Source organism: Phaenicophaeus curvirostris, chromosome 3 (genome assembly GCF_032191515.1).
Source record: "Phaenicophaeus curvirostris isolate KB17595 chromosome 3, BPBGC_Pcur_1.0, whole genome shotgun sequence".
NCBI lineage: Eukaryota > Metazoa > Chordata > Aves > Cuculiformes > Cuculidae > Phaenicophaeus > Phaenicophaeus curvirostris.
Window position 1 is genome coordinate 84474892 of NC_091394.1, and position 16934 is coordinate 84491825.

The 16934-nt window shown below is 43.5% G+C and overlaps 2 protein-coding genes across 2 annotated transcripts in view; both read right to left on the bottom strand.

Annotated features, from left to right (window-relative positions):
* Positions 1-16934, bottom strand: part of EXT1 (exostosin glycosyltransferase 1) — a 178415-nt gene that overhangs the window by 158245 nt on the left and 3236 nt on the right. The gene's annotated exons all lie outside the window — the stretch shown is intronic.
* Positions 2078-16934, bottom strand: part of SAMD12 (sterile alpha motif domain containing 12) — a 213500-nt gene continuing 198643 nt past the window's right edge. The window contains exon 6 of the transcript XR_011337202.1: positions 2078-2087. The gene's annotated coding sequence lies outside the window, so the exon portion shown is untranslated. The remainder of the gene's footprint in view (positions 2088-16934) is intronic.

The window sequence follows — 16934 nt, forward strand, 5'->3', positions numbered from 1 at the left end:
GACCAACCCATGAAGATGAGGTCAAATGAAGAAATATCACTGCATGGGGATACTTACCAGCAGCATCTTCATTAAGACAAATCTGTCTTTAATCATGAGGTCCGAGACGGTGGTTTTAGCTTTCTGTAGTAAAGAAATTAAGTTAAGAGTATATATACAGCTGGCTTATCAACAATAGGACTTATCAAGCCCTCCTTTCCTGTCTCACCAACCTCCTCTTACTGTTAAAGAAGTCCCTTGATTTGAAATAACCAGTCTGCCTGGAAATGTAAAGTCCACTGAAAAATAAAATCAAGACTTTCACCTTTTCCAATGTTACCACAAAAACTACTTGCGAACAGCTCTGGATGCAGCCTCAGAAAGACAAAATCTCCTCTGAAAATCGAAATCGGAAATATCCCATACTGTTTTCTACTGCAGGAACACAGCTTTATATGCAAGCAGAATATTACCAAAAGCTGATCTAACCACCCCATCCCCGCTTAGGGACAGAAGTAGCTTTAAGTGATACCTTTAATCTGAGGACATGAAGCACTTCCAAAAATTCAGTAATCCCATCTTGCAGACAAAGATGCTAATGTACAGCAAAATCGCTCACCTGAAACAGAGCTAGAGAAAACAAACACCTCAGCTCGACTTATTAAACTTTTTTTTTCTTTTTTTTTTCACTTTGGTGTGATGTCTGAAAGACAGTAAAAACTATTTTCACCCTTTCAGGAGATAGGCAGTATTTTAAAAGAGTGTATTATTGAAAGCATGTATTTTATTTCTTTAGGCTCCGAGGACTTAATACTCCGCTAACTGACCCTGCCAGCTTCACTACAATCAGTCAAGCTGCACAGCAAGCTGAGGAGCCACCCGTTGCCTCTGCTAGCAACCCCTCCTTGGAGACTCCTGCCTGGGTCCTATAGGGAATCCATAGTGGCAGCTGCTCCTGGTGGCTTCAGCAGGAAACAGAAAACCTCCTCCAAGCAGAGGAAAGCAATCCTATAGAAAAGGAGACCATCAACAGAAGCTCAGATGTCACTGCTTCTTTGTTCCTATAGACCAGAAATACTTGTAATTTCCAGCTTTTTAAATGTGATAAGGTCAGAGTCAATGAGAAAGGTCTGGTACAATTGATCCCAGAATGAGGCAACAATACTACTTATGAACCAATATGGATTTTCTTTTAACAACAGTGTAACATGGCATGTTACAAAAATAGAAAAACCTAATAAATACAGAAGGCCTTTCTTCCACCGAAGAGCTGAGTGCTGGAGTCTCAATTTATGTATACATTACCAGCAACACCAAGCACTGTATTCAGTTACAGTCTGATTTCCAGTTTAGGGCATGCAATTTCTCCCTGATGCTCCCACAAGCCTCACAAGGAATCACACTGTTCTGCACAGCAGAATAAAAACCCAAAACGACCTCTGGCTGCCAACATAATTGTCTTGCCTTGCAACAGGAAGCTTTCATTTACAGCCCACAGCATCCAAACACAGATACCTAGCAGCTTCCTTCTCCCCATACTTTAAGTATTTGTCTAGGCCACTCTCAACTTTTCTCTTTCAGCATTCCCTAAAAAAACCCTACACTCACTGTCCTGCTATTGCTGGACACTCAGGCTCAGCTATTGGTAAGGACCAGAGGGGCAACATGGGGATATCAAGGGGATCCAGCAACAGGAGTCTGAGAAACCCAAGCTTCAGTTTCTGTTCTGCACTAGGTTCCCAGACAACTTTCATTAGCTGCTAGGGACTATGGTCTCCCAAAACCCAGCACTTGGGGCAACAGGAGCATACAGTGCCTCCCACCATGCCAGCCCAGCTGCATGTGAGAAGATGCAGTCAGGTATTGGGGCTGATGCCATGAATGCAACAAGGGCCCAAGGGAATCACCTCCCAGCAAATGTAAATCACCAACATCCAATATTTATTTCCCTAAACCACAGTCCCAGTCCTCTGGCAGAGGTCCACCAAACATCCTTTTAGAGCTGGATGGAGAACGCATCATGTGGTGAAAAGCAGAAGGCCAGGGCAAAGGGGCCAAAGTGAGATTTGTGTATGCTGTGTGCTATGGGGCTAGGGCAGTTGGTTTGTTGTGTTTTCCATACGAAAGCCATGAGCTAATTAAAGGAAATGCAGGGATTGATGTTCTGTGTTTCACAAACATCAGTCACAGTCCATGCAGTGAAGCTAAATTAATTACAATTAATTGATGATAAGGTATGCAGTCAAGTGATCCTGGCTACACCTCTGCACCTGCTCATCAACACTAAGGATTTTTCCTAAAACTCTCTACTGCTGGAAACCAAGGTCCAGCTCTGCTACAGCTGGATGACAGATCTACAACCACCTTAACTGTCTCTGTTGGGAATAACCTAGGTTATGACCTCTATCTTCCACAGCTGCTCTTTCAAGGGTTCCCACCTTCTTCTTTACACTCAATGGTGTTCATCCAGACACATCATACCAGGGAGCCAGCTGAGCACACGGAACTGGCACAAGATCCCTGGCGGTGGGATCAGAGTAGTATCAGTGCCAACACAAGAGGGGCAGCTGCACCCTTGAGGGAATGATAACCAAGATAACCAAGCCCCTTTTGCTGCCTAGCCACAGCTGAACAGGGCTATCCAAAAAAAGTAATGAATTTTCTGATCAAACCACAGACTAATTACACTGACCTCCACCACCACCAAGTTCCTTAATGTGTGTGCTGCTGATGACCTGGCAACCCTAACTTCGTTAGTATTAGGCACAAGGACACAAATCACATTTCTGCCAAACCTGTCACAGCACATGGTGTGGTATTTATGCTGGTGCTGCCTCCTGCCTGGAGGATGCCCTCTGGATTCATCAACACCAGAATTGCTCCAAGAGATGAAACCAAGTCTGCCACAGGGTCTGAGGCCACATCACTCTGCATGAAGTGTACCCGAGTGGCTTTGGCTTCAGAGAAAAATTCCCAATTGGAGATCACACTGCTGCGGTATTGACGCCTGCTCCATCTGGAATGTTGACAGGTTGTGGTCATCACACCTAAACAAATGGACGTGCCTTTACCTCCTCTGAATAATCTTTACTTCTTCTTTGCGGGGGTAGGCCAGGGGGATGTCAAACCAAAGTAACCAAGCAATGGTGGCTTCCTCTTCAAGTCTTTCGGGCCTCCCATTCAGCTAAACTCAAAAACTTTCTGAGCACACATACCTCCCAGGGTTGCAGCTGTAGATGTTTTGTAGCACTTACCTTCCTCAGCCTGGAGTGGAAAACCACACATAGAAGTTCACTGCTTGGTGCCAGACTGCAGAAGCCCCAAAATCCCCCTCTCCTGGCAGCTGTACAGTCAGTTCCAGCAGAGCCAGGAGATGCACCTACCTGTCCAAGCTCATAGGAAAAACATGGAATAGTTTGAAGTAGAGGGTTTAAGTGTATGGGAGCAGAGATCTTCAGTGTATTGTACTTCCTACAAGAATCTCACAAGTGACTCAAGCTGCCCCACATTAGTTCAAACCAGCTCTTTCTTCCCTCCCTTTTTCACCCTACATCTTTTCACAGGACCACACTCATAACGATGCAAGAGTTTGAGAGTTTCAGTTAAAAGTGTCATCTACATAAAGGTTGCCTAGATACTTTGAAGACAAGTGCCACAGAATGCGTGCAAATAACAGGATTTCACTTTATGTTACATTTAAAAGAAAATGCACCCAATGCTACCACTCTGCACACAATGGAAGAGAGAACAAATAACAAGCCCAGGTCACACTGACAGCAGGAGTGAATCTAATGGCTTGGGGGTGGGTGGATGTTTACACACACACACACACACACACACACACACACACACACACACTTAAACTGGTAAAGTGAAAACCATTTATGCTGGAGGCATGAGGAGGCTGAATCAGAAGCTACCCAAACTTTTAAATATAACTCTGTTGTTGCGACTGCAAAGCAACACTGGTCTCAGAACCAGTGTTGAATGAATGTTTTGCAGACATTCATTAATCAAGGACCAGCAGGCTTTCCAGGGAGATACCTCCCAACTCTACACAAGAGAATCAATACCCTAGAAAAAAATTTTAAAAAGAGATGCATTCCAGACCTTGTGTAAAAAACTAAGTGGAACATTAGGGGCGGGGGGGGGCGGTGGTAGAATGGAAATCAAACAACTCAGACCACTGACCTGTAGCTGGACTCTGAAGCCTCTGACACACACAGCACATTTAGCTCACGAATGACATGGGAGCAAAAGGACACATTTACACATCAGTCTGCAATCTGGCACCCATCCTCCGCTTCTCTGGAGGAGGGCAGGCTTACGTTGGAAGAGATCAAAGCCTTCTTCCGTTGGAAAATAATATAAGCTTACATAACGCAGTCAAGGGCCTCCTAACACCTTACCTGATGCTGCCAGCCATCCGCTGTCTAAAGACCCAGAGCAGCCACCACACTTCAGTTAGAAACAATTACATCCAGCAACGCGCAGAGTACACTAGCATCCCCAGATAATGTGACAAGAAAAATGTATTTCAAGGAAAATGTATTTTGAGGAGATAACTCCAACATGGGGGAGCAGCAGCAGTTCAGTGCGTGGCTGTGCCTGGGAACCAGGGCTTGCTTGAGGAGCATCCCCCAGCTCCAGCAGCGGGTCACTGCACCCGAGGCTGCATCATCATAGCCTCTCTGCAGAAAGGAAGGTGCAGGGAGTGAGGCACTTCAAGAGGAGGAGATTTTTCTCTCTGCGAGGGTATCATTTAGCAATTTGTTACATGTTCCCAATCCCTTTGTTTCTGAGACTCGGGGGAGAACCAAAGCAGCTGCTCATCAAGATTCAAAATTACAAGGCTTGCCTTGTAGAGAGAAAGCAATACCTAAGTCATTTCTGCTTTAGAGAAGGCTACAATTCACATAAAAGTTGAGCAAAGCTCTATTTCCTCTATCACTTTAATTAATTGTGCAAAGAAAAACAGGGTCAAAGCAAATGCACTCCAAAGCATGCCCAAGTTGACAGTGCCTTGAAGCTCCACATCTTTTTGTTTTCACTACAAAAAAGCGTATTTCTGCTTTTCACTACTTTAAAGAAAAGTAAACAAGCAATAGGCCTAGACTACGAGTTTTCTGAAAGGATTCAGTTTTCATACCTTACCTTTAGGACTCCCATAAGCCACTGGAATGTGTCACTTCAATATCCAATTGGTTTAAACTATCTACAATATTTCCACTTCTTTTCCCAGAAAAAAGCCACTAGCACATATTGGTGGGAAGGACCATTGCAGGGATACAGTAAGCAAAAGGGAAGCAAAAAGGCATACTGCCTTAAAAATAAAAAACAAACATGGAAACTAAGGTGAAATTAGTGTAATTAGCTGTTTAAAACTGCTGAATCCAGCACTGGGAGTTCTAATGACTGGACTGGAGGTGGACTGAGCCAGCAATGCTCCAAGGAGATGAAGATATGGCGGCAGTTAAGGTTTGTCAGAAGAGCAAGGGCCAAATCAAAGAGCTCTCACACACATCCAAGCACACACACGGACAGACATCACTGTCTCTTAAGCTACAACGGATAAGCAGAAAGCTTTAAGGCCCCCACAGCTCAGAAACATTGACTTTATTCCTGTAGCCCACAGATTTTTCTCGCCCTTACTTTACTAAAGCTTTCAAATAAACCCCATTGTTTGGAAGGGAAAATTTTCCAAAATAACACTAAAAGCCTCTTCCCCACCCCTAGAGATTCACCAGTGCCATCCTGTCCATGCACTCACACTACCTTACACCTTTACACACCAGGGTTTAAAATACTCCAATAACTGATTCTCTACTAACCTGGGAAGGGGCTAAAACCATACAAAGACATCCTTTATCTCACAAATAGACCAAAACAAGGCAGAAACGAGCTCATTCTTAGGCTTATAAAACAAGCCTTTACAGATAATTATGTTTTATTACTCTTCATTTTATGAGGATTGTGTTATACAAAACAAATTCCAGATGCCTATTTGTTGTGTTTGTGGGGGGTAGGAGGAGGAATCTCTGTGAGCGATGCTGTAAACAGCCCTGTTTTTAATTAAACAAAAAAAATGCATAAAAATTAATACTGCTTGAAACCAGCAGGTAGGAAGCAAATGCATGAACTGCAGCTGCTGAAAGACCCTCTCCCCTCCAAGCTCCTGTTGCAAGAGCTCACAAGCCTATTGCTCAGGGCTGGTGGTCTCTGAGCCAGGCTCCTTAAACGTGTGTTTCCCTGAAAAATTAATACCAAACTTTGCAGACAGCTAAAAAATCAAAAAAAGGTGTGGGGGGGCAGTCAGCAGGATTTAATGCTACTTCTGTAAGCATTAGACTCAGCATATAGACTCAGCCAGGAAAACCTATAATTAAGAGTCAAGTAGCTTAAAGATGAGGGAAGAGGGGAGAGAAGGCAAGGAGGTGTAAAGGGATTTCTGGCCACCTTAAAATAAAGCAAACATCCAAAGCAGCCCAGATCATTCAGCTGTTAATTTACCAGGCTTATGGTCGCAAATGCCCTGACAGAGTGTGCAGGACTGGATCCCATGCCTGAGACAAGGAACACTCGTCCGAAACAAGTGGACACAACCAGAGGGAGGCACACAAAGTGCACCCAGTACAACAGCAAAAATGGGACACAGTTCCCCAAGGACAGTAAAACACAGCTGACTTTCCAGCAACAGCCAGATGTCAGCCATCCATCCCCCCAGAGGCACCACTAGGAAATCTATTTCCCATTTTCCGTGGTCGTTTCCTTTTTCATTTTAATTGCATTAAGATCCAATCACAGGGTGACAATAGACACTTCCTACTCAAGGCTGATACCAGCCCTACATTGTAAATCTAGTTTTCAACATCATGCCTGATAATGCTTTACTGTTCTGCAAAAGAGGCTGAAATTGTGTAAGCAGGATCTTATTGCAGCGGGGAGCCTTTTTCTAGAAAGAATTTTTAAAGATACGGTGTAGCAGCAAACAAAGTTAAGTTGCAGTGGGGTGGTTTCCATCCTTTGCTGTTCACTTCCAGGTCTTCATCTATCATAATTATTGAAACTGAGGACAGGCCTCCTCTATTATCCTCCGCCAACACACGCTCTCAACTTACTTCCTAACAAAGTTTGTTTACAAATATTCATTACATACTATGCTTTATTAGTCCAGTTAGTTAATTACAAGACCACAGTACCACAAAATGCAACGACAGTAATCAACGCATTGATTATTGTGAAACACTGTTACCTTGAGACAGAAGAGAAAATAAATAAGAACTATTGCTATAACCAGTAACCACACCAGGATCTCTAAATCCTTAGATTTCCAGTTTTATATCCAAACAGCATAGACGATCTCATAGTTAATTATTTGACTATGACTTACGTCAGAGGGATTTTTCACTAACAATTAAAGAAGAGTAAAAAACCTTCGTACTAAAAAGGACTATTATTACAGGCCATCACAAACGACTAACAAAACAAAAGCTGAAAATCTGATTTGACTGTCTTCACTGATGTTTTTATGCACAAAGCCAAGAGACCCTTGTTCTAATGGTTCCACTGAGTGTTCTCGTTCTTAGCAGCAGTAGTCAGAAAGGACACCAGCAAGCTGGAGGCAGCAAAGATTGACATATTCATAGCAAACAATTAAGACAAGGACCAGGATGCCCTTTCACGAACACAGAGCAAGAACCCGCCCAGAATGTGGGGTGCTTAACCTCCAAGCTCTATATCAAAGACAAAGCAGGGTTTGAGGCAGAGGCAGCAGCTGAGAAAATAGCCAGCCTCATGGTTACCTCCAAATCAAGAGACACACACGGAGAGCATAGAGATGAGTTGGGAATCGGGGCTTCCCCTGAGCTGACGGCACCTGAAGCTGGATGCAGAGCATGCAGTTGGGCAACACGCAGCTCCTGGCCCAGGCCATGGGTGCTCTGGCCAGGAGAGGAAAAGCAGGAGCTGCCTGCTCACAGGAGGCCCAGCCATGGGCAAGCAGGCACTGCTCAGATCTTCCTGTTCTCCCCACCCTACCTACAGCAACCCAGAAACAGCATTTATAGCCAGACAGGACAATAAGGTGCTGGGCTGTTCTTTGCTGAAGGTAAACAACAACCTCCCACGATTAGCAACTCAAGTACTTATTTCCTAATATGCCACATCTACAAAAGCAGTCTTTCAAGGAACAAAGCTAAGACTTGATTACCATGCTCTGCAATTAAATCCTGGAAGGGCACAGAAAAGCAATGGCATTCACTTACATGTGAGCTCACAAATTCACCTCAAGAACTCTCTTTATGGCAGGGGGGTCATTTGCAACAAGAGGTGACAGCAATGAGTGCCCGTACCCACCAGCTCTGATGTGTCGCCCGCCTGCCTTCGCACAGCTACAGCCGCTCGCACACTTTGATTATCCACGATTCCCCGCCGTCGCTTTACTCAGTTGCTTTAATCTTGCCAAAACAGCATTGTAAAAAGAAAGAAGAAAAAGGAAGAGGACAAGAAAGAGAAATAAAAAGAGAGAAAGAAATTTGGTGCTGGAAAAGTCAACTTGATGGAAGCATCTGGAAAGATCTAATGTCCCATCAGACAGAGATGAAAGCACTAGAAATAAAGGATGTGTCGCGTGTTTATTAAAATGGTGGAATGATTCTGATAGGAAATCACATCTTTGACACCTCCTTGAAATCACTCCCATAAAAGAGCCACCCAGCAACCTAGGACTGCTAAATTTAGCACCAGTTTTATCTTTTGTTGAATATGCACAAAAGCTCCTTGAAACACACGTCCAATACAAAACTACAACAAAACTTATTTTAAAATCTTGCTTAAACTTATTCACACGCCAAAGCCAACGCCAGTGAAGGGAAGCCAAACGCCAGCTTGAATTAAAACTTACAGAACTTTAGTTAAAAACATAGGCAGAGAAGAGAGGGAGAGCAGATATGGAAGTGCATGATCATCTGAAATATTTCCTCACCTTCAAAAAATGCCACCTTGAAATGCCTACCTGCTTCATTCACCTTGTTATCCTGCTGTTATCAGATTTTTTATTACTTTCACTTTCAAGAATTTCTTTGGCATTTAGTATGCAGGAGCACTGCACGGGAATAGAACCCGCTGCCATAGATAATGCAGTTCTAAGGGAAACCTATCAATTGTTAATGGCCATGCAAATTGTTGAAACTAGAGGTATTCACAGTTATCTCACTGTGATTTGGTAAGTGTCCATGCCTGATGTGATCACTCATTTGATATATTATTCCATTACAATTCAAGCAGTAGCTTTACCTTTTGGTTTTAGGAAAAAAGCACAAGAGAGAGTGGGATGGTAAAGGGTTGTTATTTGTTTTAAATTATATTAAACAGTCTTACATATGTTCTTGTGCAAAGGTTTTACAGTACAATAAATCTACAGTCAGGCCTTACTGAAACGTTTAAATCCCGCCGATCGGGAACTAAATGAGTTTAGTATACAATTTCAGACCCCGATCTTGCAAAGCACTTTCTTATGTTTCAACTGTACACATGGTTCCCACATCCTTTGTTGCTCTGGATCTTACAGCTGCAGAGGTTGCACTGTTTTACATTTTCTGATCAGGGTTTTCTACTGCTTATGCTAGAATTTGCTGACATTTAATAAGATACAGGCGTCTCCTCAAATCCATAATGCATTCACTCTCTTGCAACACCAACTTACTGATCATTAATTTTCAGCTTTATTGCAGCTCCAACATATCAAATGCTTTTTTTTTTTGCTTCTTGTCTGAGATTTATTACTTTTTGCAAAGTGTACTTTGTTCTTTTTTTATTTTGTTTGCTCGATTTTAAACAGCCCTTAAGGGGAAATGTTACTCTTCTTTATAAAGTAATTCTGAAATCACAGTATTAAAAAATAAATCCTATAATTATGTTTTCCATTAGGATTAGATAAATTATATTTAATTAAAAGAAAAATCCGCTAGCACCCAGCACAATGGTTGGTGGCAAATCAAGGAGATGAAACATTTATGTGTTTATCTTCCTGAAGCAGCTGATCCAGTCTTCAAGCAGACACACCCAAACAAGCCTTCAGAGATATAAATTCAGACACGATAAACAAAGATTTGTCCTTCTCTTTAGATAAAGGTCCTGCTTTTCAAAGGCAGCCTCTGATTCTGTTCTTGCAGACTACAGCAACTATTATTTTGATGAGCTTTCTAGCAGTTACACACTGAACTATCCGATTGCACCAGGAATTCCCATATTGCGTTAAAATGTCTGCAATTATTTGCAGAGCAAAAAATGGTATCAGAAGTTAAAATCTTCTAGGAGAATGAAGAAAATCAGGATTCCTAACCAAACTCTGCTATGCTTACCCCTCTCCACCACTGCTGTTGGAGGTGATGCTCTCCATCAGCCTGATGGCTGTAGGGGTCACAACACATACTGCAGCTGTAGAAAACTATTTATATCATCCTGCCTTTCACAGTCTCAGAAAGCTAATTATTAACAGGACAGGGTACACCACCTACACTTTGCACACTTTACAGTATGCATTTTCCACTTAGGAATCACTGCCAGTTCTGCTACGCACAGCCCGTCAGCATGGCTCCCTCAATTTTGTTTAGGAGCTGAACAATGATTGATCTTATTGATTTGCGTCAACAGTCTGACATGGTCATATTGACCAGCGATAATTTTGTAGGAGGAGCCAGGAGGGGAACATGAGATAGTATTTTCTGTAACACGCTATCCTGCTCGAAGATAAAGTGTCATTAGAGATGCCTGTACTGCCACTGACAGGACCACACTGGGACTCAAACTGACAAAAGTAAGCGACGAGACATTTCCCATGACCGTGTTTACAGCAAATCCACTGCTAAACACCCAACTGTATAATTATAATCTATTACAATTATGCAAAGAAGTAACATTTCAGAAAGGCCTTCTTATTTCCCATTCTTAGCATTGAATACTTTTGTTTTGCAGCCAATCAACTAAATTAGCCCTAATTCTGTTTCATTCATAAACACAAAGAGTATATTAGAGGGAAAAAAGTGAACAATGGGAAATTCACTTAGGAACTTGGGAATGATTTCATTTTCATATATTTCTGGACCAGAAACCATCACAGGGGGAAAAACGTCAAATTAAGGCAGAAAAACTTTACAGAATCCACAAACTGCATTGCAAGAGCCCTTGGAGAAGCAATCAAACACCAGTGCTTCAGCACCGTTGGCAGCAAGGAGAGATAAAAGGCTAACCTACCAATTGTGACCATGCATCCCAACCCATGACAAGTGCCAAACCCTGAAAAAGCTTTTGTGGGGATTCTTCCCCCCGAAACACACAGAGAAGAGCTGCTTGATGCTGCTCCTGATGACTATCGCCTTCTATCAGAAGCTGCAATTTAGACCTACGCTCACCAATACTTCCCCAAAAGGGGACACGTAAAACAACGAATATTTCAGTTTTCCACGGCATTTTTTCTTTCTAAAACATTGCAAAGCACTAAAGTAACCTCCAAAACTGCTTTGGGAAAGCAAAGTATTCTTCCTCATTTTAAAGGCACACAGAAACATGACAACCAAGCCATGGTGATGTGGCAGCCCACAGCAATCCAGGCCATCACCCACGTGCAGGAGCTCCTGCAACGGTCCTGGCAGCAGCGTGCTTCACCCAGGGACTGCAGGAGCACGGAGAATTCTTAATGAAATACGAAATGAGAGCCTGATTCAGTCTATACAAACACCCCAACTCTACCACTTTTCAGGGAACGCCCACTTAGCACCCTGGCTGCATCCTTGCTGAGGAGACAGCGCTACACCACTGAAAACTGAGGTTAAATCTCAACGAGATGCAGTGGGAGAGATAAGTGGGGAAAATACAAGATATTAAAAGAAAATGGTATCTTCTCTCTCTTACTAGTGAGGAGGCCTAACCCCCCTGACTAGCTTAATGGTATGTTTTCTTATTCCAAGAAATGGTAACATTTTATGAAGTCATATTGCATATGGAAACCCACTTCACTGGCACCACTCACACAAATTCCTTCGCAGCAAAATGGTCAGGCACAACATTTTGCCGAGAAAGGTCCTTTATTTCTTAAAGCATTACTTCCCTTTTCTCATGTGAAACAAACCTCCTTTCTTTTGTTCTCATTTGGAATTCATTCCTTAAACTAGTTTCTCGCACACTGCCGCAGCATGCTGATCTCTGCCTCCAAACCACCTCCCAAGCCCCACAGTGCCTGTACTGCAACACCAGGACAGGGACTGATCTAAGCACTCTCCAGTTTCTTTCAGTGCACAAGTGTTAATTGTTAGAGAGGACAATTTGCTCCACAATGACTCCCACCACTCTGTCCCAGATCTTTATTTGCCCCATGCATGCCTGGTGCCTGCTCCAGCTCCCTCCCTGCCTGCTCCAGAGACATAGGGACAAGTTACCATCAGCATTGCGTAGCACTGATGCTCCCTTCAGTTAACCGAGGTGGCTCCTAAATTAAGGGGAAGACAGTGACGTTTCCTCCTGAAATCTGGATTAAAAAAGCACAGTATAACTGTAACGTAACAGCACAGCATAACTGGATTTACAGAAGAGGAGGCTTATGCTCAGTGTAAACCATGAGAAGCCCTTGAAACCTATACATTCCAAAATCCACACCAATGTGGAAAGCTGCAGAACCTTAAATATAACCTGAAGTTATACTCACACATTCCTGCATGCCGAACTAATCTCCATATGACATGGGATGGGAGTATATATCTTGCATCATCACCTCAATATAGCCAAGTCCTTGAGAAGTCAGTCGCCTCAGCAGTACAGAGTGCGGCATTTAACTCCCTACACAGGCCAGACATCAGTTATCTACGTACCTACCGATTATTTTTCTCCATTTAGCAAAACAGTTTGTTTACTCAAGACCACAAAACTCTGTGGATTTTCTGAAAGAAACCCTGCAGAGAGAAAGGCAAAACAATCACAGATAATACTTCAGAAATCATCAGATTACAGCACATTCTCTTGACTCACATCTGTTGAGTAAATAAGTGCTTCATGCCAAACAGTTTCATTTACCTCCCTCTCCCTCAAGCTGCTGCCCGCTTACTTTCCAGTGGGCTGTTCCAGGGCTGTATATGGGGCAACAGGATTATTTCCAGCAGAGTCAAACCACTAGCCTTTTCCGTTCAGGTTTGTCTTGAGCTGAAATTCCTCTCATTCAATCCTATCCTGCTAGGAAGATGTACAAACGCAAGCTGCAAAAACCCTCAGTGCAACAGAGAGCAGCAGGCAACAGCACATGAGCCCCCCTGAAGAATCCCAGATCCAGCTATCCCTCTCCCTTAGGAGCAGTTTCAGTGAAGCTCACCTTGGGCTGGTATAAAAAGTCCAAGTCAGGGTCTACTCCATGAGATGCCTGGTCAGGGAGGTCGAGGAGGTGGGGCTACCGTGGGATGCTCTGCAGGACCTCCTTGTTGAGGGCATCTTGCTAGGGGCACAGCAGGCTTCATCGTGCCCAAATGGGTATCTGGAAACATTACTTCTAGCTCTACTCTGATCTGGATTCAAGAAAACCTTCACACTACCCATTTCAGGATTAATTCTGCTTAAAATTAAAATGGCTCAGATTCTTTTTTAGTTTGAGTTCTGTTCTATCACCAAAAGTCTCTTCAGTGATAATTATTTATCAATAAATTATCCTGGAACAATTTTCCTAGGCAGGAAAAATAAAGGCAGAACCTCTCCCACTGTGAAAGCAGTGTTCATTTATGTTTCTGCATACAGAGAATGCCTGCTCTGGAGCAGATCAGCCATCTACTGTAATGCTTTGTCACCACAGAGCCTCATATGAGATGGTTCACAGAAAGATGCAGAAAGGCCTGGGGCATGCAATTATAATAATAACTCGCCCCACAAGAAACCTTAATTACTTGAGGTTAGGAGGGCACTTGGTTTAAGGCCAGCGGGCAGGGCGGGCTCCTCTGCCAGTGCCTGACCCTACACACCCGGCCACCCACGCCACGGCGCTTGGCACCACTCACAGAGGCAAACACGCTCATACACATGCACCCACTTTCTATCACTCCTTTTCCAAGAGGTAAGAGCCTGGTGCAAAAGGCCAGGCCGAGGAATGCCACCACCAGCCACGAGTGCAGGGATGCTCCAGTCACCCCTGCTCCCAGCTCCTGCCAGGGCGTTAGCCCAGAGCCTTCCAAGTGGGAGCCCCTACCCCTCCTCAGGGCACTGATTGTATTAAATCAGCATTTAAAAGGCACATAAGGGCACATTGCGATATGCAGAAAGCAGGAGCAGCAACATGATAGAGCGAATTGCGTATTTCTCAGACACATGTTAAAGCTTCGTTATTTACCTGCTTACCACAAATTTGAAGTAAACACATTGTAAAACAGGCAAATTTCCAGTTTCTCAAAAATTGATATTCAAATAAGAAAAGCAGTCTGGTGGGGACAGGTCTCTGCAAGAGCCAAGATACTCTGGGAAAATGCCCAAGCGCTCTCAGTAGTTCTTGAGTTTCATCCAAGCTCCTGAAGCAGCCACCCTGAACCTGGGCGATCTCTCAGCCCTGTCCTAAATAGCTGCAAAGGCATTTATATTTTAAGACAATACACTGAAGCTCAGTATGCTGAAAATAGAAGATTTTTGCCTTTGTTCAAAACACGCACATACATGCGTATGCGGCATCTGGATCACTATCACATGTTGGTCGGGCATGCCCGAGCTTTACTTCACATTTTTGTGCTGGTCTTGTGAGTTGCAAAGTCACCCTTAGTGACTAATTCCACCACTTCTTTCTTTATATGTCTCTTTCGTTCCTGGTGGGAAGGAAGCAAAACTGGAAGTTGCTTTTCTTCCCGAGCTGTGCTTGTTGCATGACTGTAACCTTTGCTCAGGACAGCATTTTCATAGGTAGGAGGTTTGGCTGTGATTGACACACATTTCACCAGTAGAGTGCACACCAGGTAAACCTACTGGGTACAGGCTCGGCTTGATATTTTCTCCTGTAAAAGCACATACACAACCCTGCTCAGTGCTATCATGCGCCCTGCAGAGATGTCTCAGGCGTAAGCATGTGCTGTGCTGTTGCTCTCTCCCTCTTCTGCCAGCGCACAGCAGTCCCAGGTAGATCCACACACAGCTCCTTCCGTAGCCGCCTCCTCAGCCGCATGCCTCCAAACTCCTCTCACAGAACTAGTTCCACCTTGTGAGGTCCTGCATGCCTTGATTACACAGGCTTTCTGAGCACTCACCAGTCAAAAAACTTACTAAGTCTATAAAGAACACCTCGCAACACTAGCTGTCCTCCACCTTAAGTTCACGTTTCTCAAAAAATACACATTTTGCTCACTTTCCCTTCTCCATCCTACTCTCTTCAACCTCATTCACTATCTGCTTTTCCCACTTTGTTTCATCACTATCATTAACTTCAGCTACCCTGCACAGATATGAGCAAAAAACCTCCTCGAATAAGCTTTTGACAAGACCTTATATTTTTGGATATCATACCAGAGCTGCTACTCTCTCCATCTTCCAAAGGCAGGGCTGTTGCAGATCAGAGGATACACCACAGACATTTTCTTTCCTAGAGAGATTCTTACTTTGGCGCAAATATTTTCTCTGCATCTGGCTTTACTGGAACATTACATTCCTCCATTTCTTTCGGTATCCATAGACATTCATACTACCTTCCAAAAAGTAATTATTTGGAACCAGTTAAGCCTGTACATGAATTCTGCCTTTGTTTAAAACACATTGTACATATGTATATATTTAGACTGTCATTAAATATTTAAGAGGCTGTCTTCAAACTTCAGCAGCCGCATTGTTTATTCGCTTAACCCTTTGTGAAACAGAAAGCTTGACACTGAAATCCTACCGTGGAGGAATTCAAAAAGCCCAGCTGCCCTAGTGCTGTGTGACAAAGGCCAACTTTGACATGAAGGGCACCATAAAGAAATGAGAGTTTTTCTTTGCTTTCCTTTATATCCTGTTTGCTAGTAGTCTAATCGTGATAATACAGTTCATTTTAGTCTGAATCAGCTTTACCTGCCAAGATGCATAACTAGGAAGCAAATTAATTACCTGTAACATACAAACGGATCTTTCAGTACAATTCAGGAAGGCAGTCAAATATGCACATATCCAAATGAAATTAAGACACTTCATGCATTTTCCGCAGATCAAGAAGTCACTTTTCTTGGCTTTTTCAATCTCTTACAGAGGAAAAAAACACATCCTGTGGACAGGTGGACCTTGTTCAAACCCAACACCAAATCCTGTGCCATAGAAGGAACCCTATCACAAATAATTTGCAATGCGTGCTGACACCGAGTGCAACACAACATTAATGCTACCGCCCTGCTGACGGGAGATATTTAAAATCTGATCACCCAATTTGCCCAGCTTGGCAAGGCAAGAGCAAATCATTCATCTTTTGTCTTGGAAAGGACTGCTATCACAGGGCCAGCTCTCCAAGACCAGGCAACCCAAGCTCCTGCCTTTCATAGAAAGTAGAATAGCATTAAGTGTCACAGCAGAGATGGGAAAAATGGCACAGAAGAGTGCAATAAGTGACACTCCCAACTCTACACAGATACACAAATACACGTATCCCGGAGAATGCATTTTTCTTCTTTTTGATTAAAACCTTATGGGCTTCTTGAGAAATCCAAGCCCCGAAAGCCCCACAAGAGCAGCTCTGCGTGCAGTTTTCACGGCTTAGTTGTATTTGGAGACATTTCTTGGCCAAGCACTACAGCCTTGTTCATGATCAGATGCCACTTCAAGTGGAGTACCACCTACAGCTTTCACACCTGGGTTACATGTTGGCACAGAACTACCTCAACCATCTGACCGAGGATGTGACCTTGTTGGATTTTATAAAGGGAGCGGAGTGCCAGGCGTGGTCCGTATTTGCACAGGAGAGACAGAGAACGCAGGCCACTGTC